At 38.2% G+C, this 18,863-nt stretch overlaps 1 protein-coding gene across 3 annotated transcripts in view; it reads right to left on the bottom strand.

Moving 5' to 3' along the window:
• usta (uronyl 2-sulfotransferase a) overlaps positions 1 to 18,863 on the bottom strand; it is a 185,020-nt gene that overhangs the window by 43,916 nt on the left and 122,241 nt on the right. The window lies entirely within an intron of this gene.

Raw genomic sequence — 18,863 nt, 5'->3', positions numbered from 1 at the left:
TGAACATCAAATTTGTTGTTTTTGTAGCATATTCAACTGAATATGGGTTGAAAAGGATTTGCAAATCATTGTATTCCGTTTATATTTACATTAACACAATTTCCCAAATCATATGGAAACAGGGTTTGTATATATATATATATATATATATATATATATATATATATATATATATATATATATATATATATATATATATATATATATATATATATATACATATATATATATATATACACATATATATATATATACATATATACATATATATATATATATATAGATATATATATATATATATATACACACACACACATATATATACAATATATATACACATATGTACGGCCAAATTTTTTCAACCCAACGCGGCCCCCGAGTCAAAACATTTGGGGACCCCTGCCTTAATCCAACTGCTGCTAGAGGGACGCATTTCATTAACTTGACAGTTTTTACAATTGATTTCCCAAAGCAGCTTAGAAAGTAGCCTGCTCGTCACCATTCGGACGTGTAAAAAAACATAGCTCTTCACAATTTGTTAGAAGAATGTTGCCATTTGGGTTGCACTAGAAGCCCCGCAGTAAAAAAAGACGGTAGTTCTGTGTCATCTCCCATGAACCAGGAAGTATCCAGCGAACTAACAAACTTTAGACGAGTGCAAGTCAAACAGGCCGATCTTTTTTCTTGATTTGCGTTAATGGTGCCCCCTACTGAGTTTCATTCATTTCCCAAAGTGTTTGCTGCTCCCTGACAGTGAATGAAAAGATCTTCCTGAAGGCTTTCAAGGTCTGCACGGAGCGTGTGCTCACTCACTGCAGCCAAAACAAATGTGAAATATGACAGTGATGTCAGAGGCTGCACAAACGCCAAGTGGGGGTTATGCAACCGACACATCGTTCACACAGACCTCCACATATTTCTCAAGCGCATTTATGTTATCTCTCCCACACGTGTGCACACAGAAACATTAGTTGCCTCAGCAATCAAGGCTCTTTGAGTGTGGAATCACTGGACAATTCATTAGGTATACCATTTTTGCCACATAGATTATGTAAGTGCAAACTAAGTTTTATCAGAGCCGCGGAGAAAAAAGTACTCCAATTTAATGTTTTTATTGTGCCACTTCCCCTTTTTCATAAGTGTCAGTCCAGCAGGTCTTTTCTAGACGTGGTGACAAAATTAATTAGAAAAAAAAACATCTTGTATCTTGTAAATATTCTATATACAAATGAGATATTCATGTGTTTTAATATTAATTTGTCCTTTCTCTTGTTTCTTTTTATATCTCTTACTAATTTGCAATAAAATAATCAATTAACAGTACAGTAAATAAACACAGAACAAAATAAGTTAACAAAAGCCACAAATAGTGAAGTGAACTATATTTATATAGCGCTTTTTCTCTAGTGACTCAAAGCGCTTTACATAGTGAAACCCAATATCTAAGTTACATTTAAACCAGTGTGGGTGGCACTGGGAGCAGGTGGGTATAGTGTCTTGCCCAAGGACACAACGGCAGTGACTAGGATGGCGGAAGCAGGGATCGAACCTGCAACCCTCAAGTTGCTGGCACGGCCACTCTACCAACCGAGCTATACCACCCCACAATAGCAATTTTTGTAGACAGAGAGTTTTGTCGTCACAAATGGTATTTCTTGACATTGTACTTTTTATTTGATTTTATTTCTGTACAGCACTTTGGTAAACTGCGGGGTTGTTTTGAGTTTGTGTTTATTTGGAACATGCATGCGTACAACATCACAATTTCCAGTTTCTCTATTCAACATGTTCGAAAAGGAGTGTCATGTTTGGTGGTCTGGATTATGTTTTTGTTATTTTCTGTAGTTTGGGACTCTTTTAGTTCCTGTTTACGCTCCCTTGTTTAGACACCATGACGACCCATTAATTTCACATGACTCATGTAAAAAACACATCTGCTCTAATCAAGAGACTCTTATTTAAGCTTGTTTTGCCAGTCAGTCGTCCTGGCGACATTGCCAGTTTTCATGACATAGATCATGCAGCTCGTATCATGCCACAGTAAGTGTTAGTTTTTTTTTCCTTAGCTAAATTGTGCCTTCGCCTCGAGTGCCTTTTATTTGTACCCCTTTTTATAGTTATAATTAAAATGTTCCTACCTTCAAGCCATGTCCAATATAGTCCGAGCGCATCCCGGGAGAACAATCCTCGCTGTAAGCTGCGAAAACCTCCTCGTCTTGACAAGGAGTAGGAAGATGCATATCTTATTTAATCCTACCCCTTTTCCTTTACATAGCAGTTTCTAAAACTTTTATTTTATTCACAATTTACTCCGTAAGTAAGAACAATAAAAAAAATAAATACATAAATATTAATTAGTGAAGTAAGTTCAGTGGTTCCCACAGGTCAGGCATCTATTTGTGGTGGTGTGGTCGGGCGGCGGGGGGATGGGGAGGTGGGGAGTGGCAGCGGCGGCGGCGATGACTAAGAAGAACGCGGAGTTGGAATATAATTACAACACTTTATGTACATATTTATATGCATATTTATATAATATTGACATATTATATAATATGTAACTACAAGCTCCATTCACAGACAGAGTCCCATTGCTTTTATGAGCGGTCGAGTGAGTCAAAAGCCGAAAAAAAATAATAAATACATTTAATCTATTTTTATTATTTTTTATTTATTTATTTGTGGCGGCCGTAATTCTTTCGTGGCGGGCCGCCACAAATAAATGAACGTGTGGGAAACCCTGAAGTTGATTATCTACAAAATGAATGGATGGATGTAATAAATTCAGAATGTTTATCATGGTTTTTCTTCCTAGTACTTTGTAAACACTTTAAGGTTGAAGAGTTTTTTGAGTCGGATCATTTTAGTACATTTTTTGATTTCTTTACTTAAGACCTTCAGTATATCAGTATGGAATGGACTAAGTGTTGTATGTGCATACAAATGTTTTAAATTACATTTTTCTCCAAGATTATATTTCTCCTCTTTTGTTGAGAAGAATTCTTGTATACTCTTAGGTAGCAGATTTTAGTTTGCTTTGTGTATAATTTTAGCTCTTTGCAAATTCACTATGTCATAGAATTTCAGTATTTTAGATTCAATGAATGAAGGGTTTGTATGTTCTCTATATTCAACATTTTTTATTATTCCAATTGATCTTTTTTGTAACACGGTTAATAAATGAAGTGTACTTTTGTAGTTATTTCCCCATATTTCTGCACAATAACTCAGATACGGTAACACTAGCGAGCAGTAGAGAATATGGAGTGATTTTTGGTCTTCAACGGCGTGTCAAAGGTACAGCCCGAGGGCCGAATCAGGTTTGATCCGGCCCGCAGGATGAGTTTGCTAAATATAAAAAATCAACCTGAAATTGTTGAATGAAATAAACAGCTGTTCTAAATGTGTCCACTGGATCTCGCATAGCAATTCTTTGCATCTTAGTAGATGATGCTACATATGTACAAAATAAACCACATGATGTTAGTCCAGTATCAGTCGAGAAAAATGATCAAAGTACATAAATAACATACTGTAATTTAATTTTGATATCATTTTTTTTATCTTGACAGATTGAAAATTAACACCAATGAGTTGACGGATGAAGATTATCACATAATTTATTCAGAAAATATAAATAACTACAAATAAAGGTACAATACCGTATTTTTCAGATTATAAATCGCTCCGGAGTATACGTCGCACCGGCCGAAAATGCATAATAAAGAAGGAAAAAACATATATACGTCGCACTGGAGTATAAGTCGCATTTTGGGGGGAAATGTATTTGATAAAATCCAACACCAAGAATAGAAATTTGAAAGGCAATTTAAAATAAATAAAGAATAGTGAACAACAGGCTGAATAAGTGTACGTTATATGACGCATAAATAACCAACTGAGAAGGTGCCTGGTATGTTAACGTAACATATTATGGTAAGAGTCATTCAAATAACTATAACATATAGAACATGCTACACGTTTACCAAACAATCTGTGACTCCTAATCGATAAATCCGATGAAATCTTCTTCCTCGATGTCGCTTCTAAACAACTCTGCCAACTCCAAAGGTACAAATGAAAAATAAATAAATACGCCGCTTCCTCTTGTCGTTTTCTGCTGCATATTTCACTACGTCCAGCTTGTAATCTGCAGTACATGATTTCCTTTTCAGTTCCATTTTTGTTCAGCCCTTCTCAGTTTTTATAAGTTACCGCCAACGATGAACTTATCCATTTTAATAGCTACGGCAGTTGCATATAGCAGTTAGCATTCCATGACCCACAATGCACTTCTGCCATGACCCACCCCCGCCAAATTCTTATTGGTTGACGTGTGTGTGACGATTGCTGACATTTTCTTTGTCTCTTCCGCAAATGAGATAAATAATATTATTTGATATTTTACGGTAATGTGTTAATAATTTCACCCATAAGTCGCTCCGGAGTATATGTCGCACCCCCGGCCAAACTATGAAAAAAACTGCGACTTATAGTCCGAAAAATACGGTACTATAAACCGGAACATGTAAGTGTAAAAAACCCAACGACAATTTCAGAATGTGCTCGTTCTATTTTTAATCAAAACAAATTTAAAGTTGTTTTTATTTTTAAGTTATCATGCCGTGATTTTACCAGTCAGGCCCACTTGGGGGTGGATTTTTCTGGCCCCCGATCTAAAACGAGTTTGACATCCCTGGTCTAGAACATGTTTTGCTTTATTCATTATTGACACATTTTTAAATCTGCTGTGTGTGTGTGTATGAATTAAATTGTAATTGAAATTGTATTTGATCATAATTCATTATCATTAAAACTTATTCTGGCACAATTATTGTTCTGGATTGCATCAGATTGTCCCGGCAGGTGTACTTAATGATGCGGCCAGTAAATGTTGAATTTTCCAACATATTAATGGGACTATTAAAGCACAAATAGTTCAGTAAAAACATACACACATATGGCACCCACTTGCACCATAAACTCATTTTTCCCCTTAAAAAATGAAGCCAATGACTGCCTCATTTTTGGCGCTTAAAGGTAATATTCCTTCTTTTAAAGTCGACTTCTTATAAAGAGCTTTCAGTCAAGCAAACGTTTATCTGAATACGGTACTCTTATGAGTTGTGTGTACTAGTTATGTCATAGCCATGGCAATATGTATACTTGTTTATGTACACAGGGCTCTTAATCTGAGGCCTCAGTCAGCTTTGGCCCGCTCACCCTCCCCGCTTGTCTGTAAACTCAGTACATTTCCACTTGCTCCGCTTCGTTCCTACACTGAAGTATGAACATTTATTCCAAATTGCATTTATTATCCTGAGATTCATTTGGACTCTGTGTTTTTAAAAGTACCTCACTTTAATGGTGAGACCAGACCAATTAGCCCGGAGTTAACCCCGGATCCCTGTCTCTGGTTTATGTACATGCCTGGAGCACATTTGGCACTTTTGCTGTCTGTGTGTTTTGTGACCGGCCCTAGGGCCAGTCTGGTCAGACTTTCTCTCATTCACCAAATGAAAGCTGCCGGAGGGAAAATAGAGAGAGATTCCAAGCATACCTGCACACCCGCCCCCCCCTTCCTGCTCCGCTGCTCATCAAGGGGGGGATTTTTTTTTTTTTAATCCAGAAATTTCCCAGACTTCTATTCAGATTTCAATGGCACCTGAGGGGCCATGTAGTGTTTACACAAGTCGCTTTCACTAGGACCGAGACACTTTTATGTGTTTGTGTACGCACATGGTTCATGACTACAATATTTCTCAGCTGGTTTGTTTTTGGGAAGTCCCTCAAGAGTGCAGTCGCCGGCTCACTAGCGCTCACTCCCTTTCTGGATTTTTAGAAGGAAACCCGTCTTGTTCGCCCCCACTGAACCGGGTTGCCTGGTTCTGAACAGGACAGACGGGTCACTATGCTCCGGACAAATCTTCTGGCATGCATCAACCCTGGGCAAACCCATTAGAGGACTACTGGGATGGCTAGTTGGACTAGGGACCCAGAAGCCAGAACCACAACTGTAGAGAGCAGCAAGTCTAAACTTAGCCATGTGCGTAGGACCGCTAAAGTATGCATGCAAAGGCTGAACCGCTGTCCCCAGCCCAACTGCTTGAATGCCCTAGATCAGGGGTGTCAAACGTATGACCCCCGGGTCGGATCAGGCCTGCAAACAGGTTTTATCCGGCCAATGAGATGATTTTGGTAAGTATAAAAATTTGCTGAAGTTTTTGAATGAAAGAAAGTGCTCTTATAAATGTGTCCAATGGATGTCACAATAACAATTACAAATTCTGTTTCCATATGAGTTGGGAAGTTGTGTTAGACGTAAATATAAAAGGAATACAATGATTTGCAAATAGTTTTCAACCCATATTCAGTTGAATATGCTACAAAGACAACATATTTGATGTTCAAACTGATAAACATTTTATTTTGCAAATAATCATTAACTTTAGAATTTGATGCCAGCAACACGTGACAAAAAAGTTGGGATAGGTGGCAATAAATACTGATAAAGTTAAGGAATGCTCATCAAACACTTATTTGGAATATCCCACAGGTGCGCAGGCTAATTTGGAACAGGTGGGTGCCATGATTGGGTATAAAAATAGCTTCCCAAAAAATGCTCAGTCTTTTGCCAAGAAAGATTGGGGCAAGGTACACCCCTTTTTCCACAACTGCGTGAGCAAATACTCAAACAGTTTAAGAACAACGTTTCTCAAAATTGCAAGAAATTTAGGGATTTCAACATCTACGGTCCATAATATCATCAAAATGTTCAGAAAATCTGGAGAAATCACTCCACGTAAGCGGCAAGGCCGGAAACCAACATTGAATGACCGTGACCTTCAATCTCTCAGACGGCACTGTATCAAAAACAGACATCAATCTCTAAAGGATATCACCACATGGGCTCAGGAACACTTCAGAAAACCACTTTCACTAAATACAATTCGTCGCTACATCTGTAGTGCAAGTTAAAGCTCTACTATGCAAAGCGAAAGCAATTTATCAATAACATCCAGAAACGCCGCTGGCTTCTCTGGGCCCGAGCTCCTCTAAGATCGACTGATGCAAAGTGGAAAAGTGTTCTGTGGTCTGACCAGTCCACATTTCAAATTGTTTTTGGAAATATTCGAGGACGGGAAGCGAACAATCCAGACTGGTATAGACGCAAAGTTCAACAGCCAGCATCTGTGATGGTATGGGGGTGCATTAGTGCCCAAGGCATGGGTAAACTACACATCTGTGAAGGCACCATTAATGCTGAAAGGTACATACAGGTTTTGGAACAACATATGCTGCCATTTAAGCGCAGGTCTTTTTCAAGTCAATACCAAGCCACATTCAGCACGTGTTACAACAGCGTGGCTTCGTAATAAAAGAGTGAGGGTACTTTCCTGGCCCGCCTGCAGTCCAGACCTGTCTCACATTGAAAATGTGTGGCACATTATGAAGCGTAAAGTACGACAGCGGAGACCCCGGACCGTTGAACGACTGAAGCGCTACATAAAACAAGAATGGGAAAGAATTCCACTTTCAAAGCTTCAACAATTAGTTTCCTCAGTCCCCAAACATTTATTGAGTGTTGTTAAAAGAAAAGGTGATGTAACACAGTGGTGAACATGCACTTTCCCAACTACTTTGGCACGTGTTGCAGCCATGAAATTCTAAGTTAATTATTGTTTGCAAAAAGAAAATAAAGTTTATGAGTTTGAACATCAAATATGTTGTCTTTGTAGTGCATTCAAATACATATGGGTTGAAAAGGATTTGCAAATAATTTTATTTCGTTTATATTTACATCTACCACAATTTCCCAACTCATATGAAAACGGGGTTTGTATTTATATCCTATGCCACAGGAGCTATGTCCTCTATGTCCCCAAGTCCTCTATCTTAGCACATAGCTAAGATAGAGGACTTGGGGACACATTATCTGGGCGCACATAAATACGCTGAAATCATATGTATGTATCCCCTTATAACTTGAATTCAATTGAAATATTTATTTCAAACCTGCACAGTACAACTAAACACAGTTTTTTTTTTTTTTTACATGTTGGCAAAGATATTTATGCAAGGCTTGAAAATGGGTTGGATGAAGCAGCTGCTTATAATAGCCCAACCCCTCTCACTCATTCCACATTTGACATAAACAATATAATACAAAAACAATACTCTATAAACAAAACAAGAAAAACTCCTGTACACTAACAATACCATGAGACAAGACAAAACGAGACAAAACACACACACGCACACACACACACACACACACACACACACACACTCACAGGCCCAAACACTCGCCGACCATACACCTCTCTTCCATCGCTCTGTGCTGAGGGCATCACTCTCTTTCCTCATCGTACTTCTTCAGTACTTCTTTTTTAAACAGTGTTTTAAATTGAATCATGCTAGAGCACGTTTTTAACTCGTCCCCTAAGTTGTTCCAGAGACTGACTCCACGCACTGAAATGCACATTGATTTTAAAGTGGTTCTAAATTTAGGCAAATATAATTTGTTGTTTCCTCTTAAACTGTAACTATGGTGATCATCTCTGTCATGGAATAGGTTCTGTATATTGGATGGTAGAGAGTTTTGGGATGCCCTAAACATAATTTGAGCAGTTTTAAAATTGATCACATCGTTCAGTTTGAGTTGCTTTAAGTTCATAAATAGTGGATTTGAATGATGTCTGTAGTGAACATTGGAAACAATCCTGATGGCCTTTTTCTGCAGAGTGACTAAAGGTTGTAGATGTGATTTATAACAATTTCCCCAGACTTCAACACAATAGGTTAAATATGACATGATAAATGAATGATATAATAACAGCAGAGCATTGGTGTTCAATAAATGACATGATCTCCTCATCATTCCAACACATTTAGCATATTTTTTCCTCAGGTAACTTATATGAGGCTTCCATGAGATATTTTCATCTATTACTACTCCTAAGAAAGAATTTTGATGAACATATTCTATTGGTGTATCATCAATAACAATCCTGATCGGTATATTACTTTTGCGATTGCTAAAGAGCATTATTTTGGTCTTCTTTAAATTCAAAGACAATTTGTTCACATTAAACCAAGTTTTTAACTTGATCATCTCCTCAGTTACAGAAGTCAGAAGTTGCTTCATGTCGTCACCTGCACATGTAATTGTTGTATCATCAGCAAAGAGGATGAATTTCAGCAGCGTTGATACTTTACATATTTCATTAATATATATTATAAATAGTGTGGGTCCCAGTATCAAGCCCTGAGGAACTCCACAGGTTATGTTCATCAGTGTAGATTGATGTTGGTCCATCTGAACAATCTGCTGTCTCTCATTTAAGTAACTCTCCAGCCTTTTCCCTGCCAATCCCCTTATGCCATAATTTTCCAGTTTATTTACCAAAATCTGGTGGTCAATGGTATCAAAAGCCTTTGGCAGGTCAATAAAAATTCCTATAACACATTTATTCTTCTCGATACCATTAGTAATGTTCTCTAATAAATTAATTAAAGCTAATGAAGTTGATCTATTTTGTTGGAACCCATATTGACAATCAGATAATAATTTGTGCTTTTCAATGAAGCCACGAAGTCTATTATCGAATAATTTTTCCAATATTTTTGATAACTGTGGCAGAAGGGAGATGGGCCGGTAATTAGTGAGGTGATGTTTGTCTCCAGATTTGAAGATGGGGATGACTTTTGATAGTTTAATTTGTGAAGGAAATTTTCCAAGTCGAAAAGATAAATTGCAGATGTGTGTGAATGGTTTGATGATTTCTTCCGCTACGTTCCGGACTGTCCTCATGTCGAGGTCAGAGATGTCACGTGATGTTTTGTTCTTGCTTTTCTGAATGACCACCAAGACTTCCTTTTCGACAGTTGGAGTAAGGAACATCGAATAAGGATTTTTTTCAATAAATTCCATGGGCTGTTCATCATCAATTGGTATTTTTTTTGCCAGCTTAGGTCCAATATTTACAAAAAACATATTGAAGCCGTCAGCAATCATTTTCTTGTCAGTTATGATTAGGTCGTTCTCAACAAAAAACTCCGGATAACAAGGACTATTTGAACTATGCCCAATAATTGTATTTAATACCTTCCAAATTCCCTTTATATCATTTTTCTTTTGGATTAATAGTTTGGTGGTGTATTCTTTCCTGCTTGCTCTTAATATGCTGGTTAATTTATTTTTATATGTTTTGTACTTTTGTTATGTTTCTATGGTTTGTTGCCTAAAAAAAGTCCTATATAAATAATTTTTCTTTTTGCAAGCGTTTGCAAGCCCTTTGGTTATCCATGGAGTTTTTTTGGAGTTACTTATAGTGCATTTTTTGATGGGGGAGTGTGTATCATAAAGTGGTGAAAAATCTACTCCCAAGTGGGCCGGACTGGTCAAATCACGGCACGATAACTTAGAAATAAAGACATCTTCAGATGGTTTTCTTTGTTTAAAAAAAGAACAAACACTCTGAAAATGTAGAAATCATAATGTTGTTTTTTTTTGCACTTACATGTCACGGTTAATAGAATTCTACCTTTACTTGTCATTATTAATAGTTTCTGAATAAATTACGTGATAATGTTCATCAGTCAACTCTTTGGTGTTAATTTTCAATTTATCAAGATAGAAATAATATCAAAATCAAATTACAGGATGTTATTTACATAGTTTGATCATTTTTCTCAACTGTTGCACTAACATGTAGTTTTTTTTTTTATACATATGTAACATCATCTACAAAGATACAAATAATTGCTATTGTGACATCTAGTGGACACATTTAGAACAGCTGTTTCTTTCATTCAAAAATTTCGGCTCGTTTTTGTACTTAGCAAACTCATTCCGCGAGCCGGATAAAACCTGTTTGCGGGCCTGATCTGGCCCGCGAGCCTTACGTTTGACACCACTGTTGGATGATGTGTATGGCGATGCAAAGTTGGGGGAGTGGCTGTGCCAGCAATCTGAGAGTTACTGGTTCAATCCCCACCTTCTACCATCCTAGTCACGTCTGGTGTGTCCTTGAGCAAGACACTTCACCCTTGCTCCTGATGGACCCTGGTTAGCGCCTTGCATGGCAGCTCTCGCCATCAGTGTGTGTAAATGTGTGTGTGTGAACGGGTGAATGTGGAAATAGTGTCAAAGCGCTTTGAGTTCCTTAAGAAAGATATAAAAGTGCTATAAAAGTATAACCCATTTACCATTTTACAGAATAAACCACATGAGGTGATTACATCAGTTGAGGCAAATGAGTAAATTACATATATTTATATATCCTGTAATTTGATTTTGATATTACGATTAAAATGTTACACCAATGAGAGCATTTTAAAACTGTGCCAGACTCACATCTATTTGACTGATCAACAATATCACATAATTTATTCAGAAATTATAAATCACGACAAATGAAGGTTGACTAGTATGAACAGCAACATGTAAGTGTAAAAAAAAAACATTATGATTGTATGTTTTCAGATTGTTTGTTCTATTTTAAAACAAAGAAAAAACAATCTGAAGTTGTCTTTGTTTTTAAGTTATCGTGACATGATTTTAACAGACTGTCCCACTTGGGAATAGATTTTCCTCTATGTGGCCCCTGAGCTAAAATGAGTTTGACACCCCTGCCCTAGATATTTCAGTCCAATCCATCTAACCTATTGGTGTCCTGCCACTGTGCGAGTGCCGGCTTTCAGGATTTGATGAATGAGTAAACTGGTAGCAGTTTCAATATTGACATTTGCATAGAATGGCTCATTAATTGCGCAGAGAAGCCGGCAGCATCTTTGTGCGGCTCCTGTGAGGAGTTCAAGTTGTCGGAAAGGGTCACACATGCACAGATGGCTTTGTAATCATTAGGGAAGAGTAAGGGTTGGGTACCAAATCTGTTTCCAACAAGCACTGTTTACTTTTGCTGCTCCAATCTGGGTATTTGAGTGGCAGAGACCCTTTGAAGCCAGTCTACACAAAATCAGGCTATTTTTCAAACGATAAATGTTTCTATTGGTTTGGCTTTTCTCTTGTTCAGGTCAGCGAAGAGTGTATTTTTTTTTTTAAATAAATGGGAAACCATGCATTTCTTGCTATTAGGGGTGCCCTGATCCAATAACAGCAGAAAAACAGGCATCGGATTATATTGGCTTGCATCTAAAATCGCTGATATAAGCAGTTCTGCAGGACCTTCACTTGGCCGGTCAGTTAACACCTAAATGTCCTCCAATAAGGTATTTTCTTGTATTTTAGTCAAGTCATTTACAAAAGGTAAACACGGTAGGCTGTACGGATGGGCATATCTGGGCCCTCTCCGGTGCTCAATTCAAAAGCAACGATCCGTTTAAGATCCATTTACAGTGAGATAGCCGTTTAAAACAAAAAAGCTAAATAAAACGTGTTTGGTGTTATCTGTGACTTATTAGTAGCAACGTTTCAGATATATATTTTCAATATTTACTTAGTTAGGGCAGGTTACAAGCAATATGTACCATATTTTTCGGATTATAAGTCACTACGGAGTATACATCGCACCGGTCGAAAATGCATAACAAAGAAGGAAAAATACATATATACGTCACACTGGAGTGTAAGTCACATTTTGGGGGCAAATTTATTTGATAAAATCCAACAGCAAGAATAAACATTTGAAAGGCAATTTAAAATACATAAAGAATAGTGAACAACAGGCTGAATAAGTGTACATTATATGACGTATAAATAACCAACTGAGAAGGTGCCTGGTATGTTAACATAACATATTATGGTAAGAGTCATTTAAATAACTATAACATATAGAACATGCTATACATTTACCAAACAATCCGTCACTCCTAATCGATAACTCAAATGAAATCTTCTTTTTCAATGTCGCTTCTAAACAACTCTGCCAACTCCAAAAGGTATGCGCTGCTTCCTCTTGTCGTTTTCTGCTGCATATTTCACTACGTCCAGCTTGTTATCTCCAGTACATGATTTTTTTTCGGTCCAATTTTTGTTCAGCCCTTCTCAGTTTTTAGAAGTTACCGCCAACGATGAAATAATCCATTTTAATAGCTACGGCAGTAGCATATAGCAGTTTGCATTCCATGACCCACAATGCACTTCTGCCATGACCCTCCCCCGCCGATTTCTTATTGGTTGACGTGTGTGTGACGATTGCTGACATTTTCTTCGTCTCTTCCGAGAATGAAATAAATAATATTATTTGATATTGTGGGGTTAGTGCATTTGCCTCACAATACAAAGCTCCTGAGTAGTCAGGGTTCAATCCCGGGCTCGGGATCTTTCTGTGTGGAGTTTGCATGTCCTCCCCATGAATACGTGGGTTCCCTCCGGGTACTCCGGTTTCCTCCCACCTCCAAAGACATGCACCTGGGGATAGGTTGATTAAATCACTAAATTGGCCCTAGTGTGTGAATGTGAGTGTGAAGGTTGTCTGTCTATCTATGTTGGCCCTGCGATGAGTTGGGGACTTGTCCAGGGTGTACGCCACCTTCCACCAGATTGTAGCTGAGATAGGCACCAGCGCCCCCCGCGACCCCAAAGGGAATAAGCGGTAAAAAATGGATGGATGGATGTGTAATCTGCAGTACATGATTTCCTTTTCGGTGCCATTTTTGTTCAGCCCTTCTCAGTTTTTATAAGTTACAGCCAACGATGAAATTATCCATTTTAATAGCTACGGCAGTTGCATATAGCAGTTAGCATTCCATGACCCACAATGCACTTCTGCCATGACCCTCCCTTCCCAAATTCTTATTGGTTGACGTGTGTGTGATGATTGCTGACGTGTGTGTGACGATTGCTGACATTTTCTTTGTCTCTTCTACGAATGAAATAAATAATATTCTTTTAAATTTTACAGTAATTTGTTAATAATTTCACACATAAGTCGCTCCGGAGTATAAATCGCACCCCCGGCCAAACTATGAAAAAAATCTGCGACTTACAGTCCGAAAAATATGGTAATATTGAAAACAAAATTTTCTGTTTATTCAAAACAACGAAACTATTAAATAAAAAAAATATACAGCACAGGCTCAAAGTTTGGATACACCTCCTCATTCAATGAGTTTTCCTCATTTTCATGACTATTTACATTATAGATTGTCACTGAAGGCATCAAAACTATGAATGAACACATGTGGAGTTATGTACTTAACAAAAAAAGGTGAAATAACTGAAAACGTGTTTTATATTCTAGTTTCTTCAAAATAACCACCCTGATTACTTTTTTGCACACTCTTTGTTGCGATCCACTACTCGGATCTTCACAGGTTGTTGTTTTGTTCTCTTTTTGTGTATATTCTCTCCGTATTACTCCTGATTTCCTGTTTGCTTTGTCTCCATGGTTCCCGATTTGTTCCACCTGCTAATCACGGTCCCTGCACACCTGTTTTTTTGTAATCACCTCCCTTATTTAAGCTCGCCCCTTTTTGTTGCTCATTCTGGGATTCTAATTTGCCTACGTGCAACAGTGACGACTATCTTCTATGTACGTATATTCTCGCTGGCTTTCACGCTACGCCGTTGTTGTTTTTATTCTAGCTCTCACGCTAATGAATTGTTTTCTCTTTTATGTGCCTTCGTGCCAAGTCCAGTTTTTCTGTTTGCTATTCCTAGCTTTTATGCTAGCGTCCTTTGTTTGCTTTTCTATTAGCTCCAGTATTTCTGTTCTTTAGCTCCCTTTTGTTACTTTAATAAATCATCACATCTTACCGCTTGCTGTGTTCGTGCCGATGCATTCCTGGAGGGACAAACCCGGCAACAACATGTCGACTAGTCGTTACACTCTTGGCATTCTCTTGATGAGCTTCAAGAGGTAATCACCTGAAATGGTTTCCACTTCACAGGTGTGCTTGAAACTCATCGAGAGAATGCCAAGAGTGTGCAAAGCAGTAATCAAACCAAAGGGTGGCTATTTTGTAAAAAACATGTTTTCAGTTATTTCACCTTTTTTTGTTAAGTACATAACTCCACATGTGTTCATTCATAGTTTTAATGCCTTCAGTGGCAATCTACAACGTAAATATCCATCCATCTATCCATCCATCCATTTTCTACCGCTTGTCCCGTTCAGGGACGGGGGGGTTGCTGGAGCCTATCTCAGCTACATTTGGGCGGAAGGCGGCATACACCCTGGACAAGTCGCCACTTCATCACAGAAAATGTAAATAGTCATGAAAATAAAATAAAAAAAAGGTATTGAATGAGGAGAATGTGTGTCCAAACTTTTGGTCTGTACAAAAATGTAAATAAATATTGATATAAAAACCTAACATTGCTGTGGAATCTGAGAGGGGGATTTGCGTAAAGGGGAACTGCACTTTTTTTTGGGGGGGGGGGGGTTGTTCATCGTGACGACAGATGCTTTTTTTTTAATACACTTTACTCGTAAACAAAAGTCCCCTTACAACTGAGCCAATGGGATGTTTTCTATTCCGTCCAAAAAATACAATAAATAACCATCAAAAAACCGCTAACAATACTCCATTTACATTAAGTGACTTGAATATTAACCGAGTGTCGCGGTTGAAAATGGATGGATGGATAGTGATATCGTTATTATAAACGCGTTAGCGCAGACAAACTAGTAAGCTGCTTTCTTGCTTCCCTGCTCGTGGAAGATTATTCTAGACCATAAATCATGCCTCCCACCTTGGCAGTAGAAGGACGAGGATGTATTCCGACAAGTTGGTACACTTTGACAGACAATTTAGACCCACAAATGCCGACACCACACGAAAAGACGCTCGGTTCCACACCCCTTTTCTTTGCGAGGATTATATAAAGGAGATTTGGACAAGATTCTAGCAGTCGGCATTCAAGCAAGAGCAGAGCTTGTACATTAAGTGATGCTTTATTATGTGTTGGCTTTCATGAAGTCTGCAGTGAGTAATAATCAGTTATGTGGTTTGAAAAAAAGCAAATGTGTTTTTGAAAGGATCAAAATACGTAAATATTAAATATTATTATGAAGTGCCTGTTACTAGATTCCACATATACTTACATCATGTACATAACACCTTAATGGAGGTGTTTGGATGTTTTTTTAAATGGCTTTTATAGGCAGGATAGAGATACTATAATAGGCTTCATTGTAAGAGGACTTTTAATCGCATTTATATACTAGTTTGAATAAATAAATAAATAAAAACATATAGGGTGGAGTGCCATCTCCGGGTTGGGGAGGAAACCCTGCCCCAAGTGGAGGAGTTCAAGTACCTAGGAGTCTTGTTCACGAGTGGGGGAAGAGTGGATCGTGAGATCGACAGGCGGATCGGTGCGGCGTCTTCAGTAATGCGGACGTTGTACCGATCTGTTGTGGTGAAGAAGGAGCTGAGCCGGAAGGCAAAGCTCTCAATTTACCGGTCGATCTACGTTCCCATCCTCACCTATGGTCATGAGCTTTAGGTCATGACCGAAAGGATAAGATCACGGGTACAAGCGGCCGAAATGAGTTTCCTCCGCCGTGTGGCGGGGCTCTCCCTTAGAGATAGGGTGAGAAGCTCTGTCATCCGGGAGGAACTCAAAGTAAAGCCGCTGCTCCTCCACATCGAGAGGAGCCAGATGAGGTGGTTCGGGCATCTGGTCAGGATGCCACCCGAACGCCTCCCGAGGGAGGTGTTTAGGGCATGTCCAACCGGTAGGAGGCCTCGGGGAAGACCCAGGACACGTTGGGAAGACTATGTCTCCCGGCTGCCCTGGGAACGCCTCGGGATCCCCCGGGAAGAGCTAGACGAAGTGGCTGGGGAGAGGGAAGTCTGGGCTTCCCTGCTTAGGCTGCTGCCCCCGCGACCCGACCTCGGATAAGCGGAAGAAGATGGATGGATGGGTGGATATGTATATATATATATACACAAACCCCGTTTCCATATGATGGATGGATATGTGTTCTTGTCTTACATAAGGATTTTGAATTATGGACCAAATTCCAAGAAAGTGGAGTTCCCCTTTAATTTTTTTTGTTTTGTTGTTACCTTCAAACATTGTGTCCACCTCTTTTGTCATGCATTCTTTTATTACTCCTGCATCGGAGCATGGCTTCCTGTGCTTACCCAAAATCCATGCCGTTCTCAATGAGGAGTCTGTGGCTTTTTGTTTGTTTTGACACAATCAACTATAGTATCCTAATCATCAAATTAGAATGGAATGGCATCAGAGGGTTGGTCTTGAATTGGATAAGAAGCTACTTAAACAACAGGAATCAATACGTGAAGCTAAGTGAAAATACGTCAACATAGAGGTAAATATATCATATGTTGGAGTACCCCAGGGATCAATACTGGGAACAAAATGGTTCAATCTCTACATAAACGACATTTGCAAAGTTAAGAAAGACATAAAGTTAGTATTATATGCAGACGACACCACAGCATTTTGTTCACACAGAGGCTAGTACAAATAATAACAGAAGAAATGGCTCTGCTCCATTGCTGCCGTGTAGTGTTGACTGATTCCTCTCCACACCTTCTGTGTGCGATTTCTGTTTCTACACACCTTTTGTGTGCATCCTTAGTTAATTTCCCCAGTCTTTTTTGAGTACTCTTTTTGTTATTATTCTTATTATTTATTTTCTGTGTTGGGTTCCTACTCTGGCTAAGTCGATTGTGACATTTACCGAGTACATTATGAGAATCCGATTTGACTTGAAGACTTATAAAGGGGTGTCAAACTCATTGTAGCTCAGGGGCCGCATGGAGGAAAGTCTATTCCCACATGGGTCGGAAGGGTAAAATCATTGCATAATAATAATAATAATAAACTCCAAATTGTTTCTTTTTCTTTACTTTGGCCAAAACTAGAACAAGCACATGTACATGTTACAAATAATCCTCTAAGCAAAACACTTTAAGTTTGTTGGAAATTCTTAAGGAAAAGAATTGGTGCAGTTTCAAAAACACCATGAAGAACACAATGAATTTAGACTTTGTCTCAGTGTGTTTAAAAAGCCATTAAACTTTAAGCACTTCCTGTTTAGCATTCTCATATTGGAAGTTAATTAAAGAAGTGTTTGGAAAAGCAACCAAGTGTTTTCTTCAAAACCGCTGCATTGTTGAAATCCACAACTGCCACATATGAATTTATCATCATTGAAATATTACAATTATAATATAATAAAAACAAAAATGACACTGTAATAGCCAAATTAATGGTAACATAACTACAGACATAACCAATGTGAATATAGTAGATGTAAGTATAAAATAGAACAAACAACAAATGTAGAAACACACAATTTTACAATGGAGTTCAGAGTGCACATTGTTCCATCAACAAACAGCGAGTGCCGGATAGAATTCTAACTGCAAACCCAAAAACCAGTAAAGTTGGAACATTGTGAAAATGCTAAATAAAAACAGAATACAATGATTTGAAAATCCTTTTCAAGCTATAATCAATAAATAGACTACAAATATACTTAACGTTCGAACTGGAAATCTTTATTATTTTTTGCAAATATTTGCTCATTTGGATTTTTTTGCATGAAACATGTTTATAAAAAGCTGGCACAAGTGGAAAAAAAGATTGAGAAAGTTGATAAATGCTCATCAAACACTTATTTGCAACATCTCAACAGGCTAATTGGGAACTGGTGGGTGCCATAATTTGGGCATAAAAGCAGCTTCCAGAAAATGCTCAGTCATTCACAAGAGAGTCACCATTTTGTAAACAAATGCGTGAGAAAATTGTCGAACAGTTTAAGAACAACATTTCTCAACGCGCTATTGCAAGGAATTTAGGGATTTCACCATCTATTACAGACATTCGATCCCTCAAGCGGTACTGCATCAATAAGCAACATCAGTGTGTAAAGGATATCACCACATGGGCTCAGGAACACTTGAGAAAACCACTGTCA

Source organism: Nerophis ophidion, linkage group LG05, assembly GCF_033978795.1.
Source record: "Nerophis ophidion isolate RoL-2023_Sa linkage group LG05, RoL_Noph_v1.0, whole genome shotgun sequence".
Taxonomy (NCBI): domain Eukaryota; kingdom Metazoa; phylum Chordata; class Actinopteri; order Syngnathiformes; family Syngnathidae; genus Nerophis; species Nerophis ophidion.
This window is presented reverse-complemented; position numbering and strand designations above follow the sequence as displayed.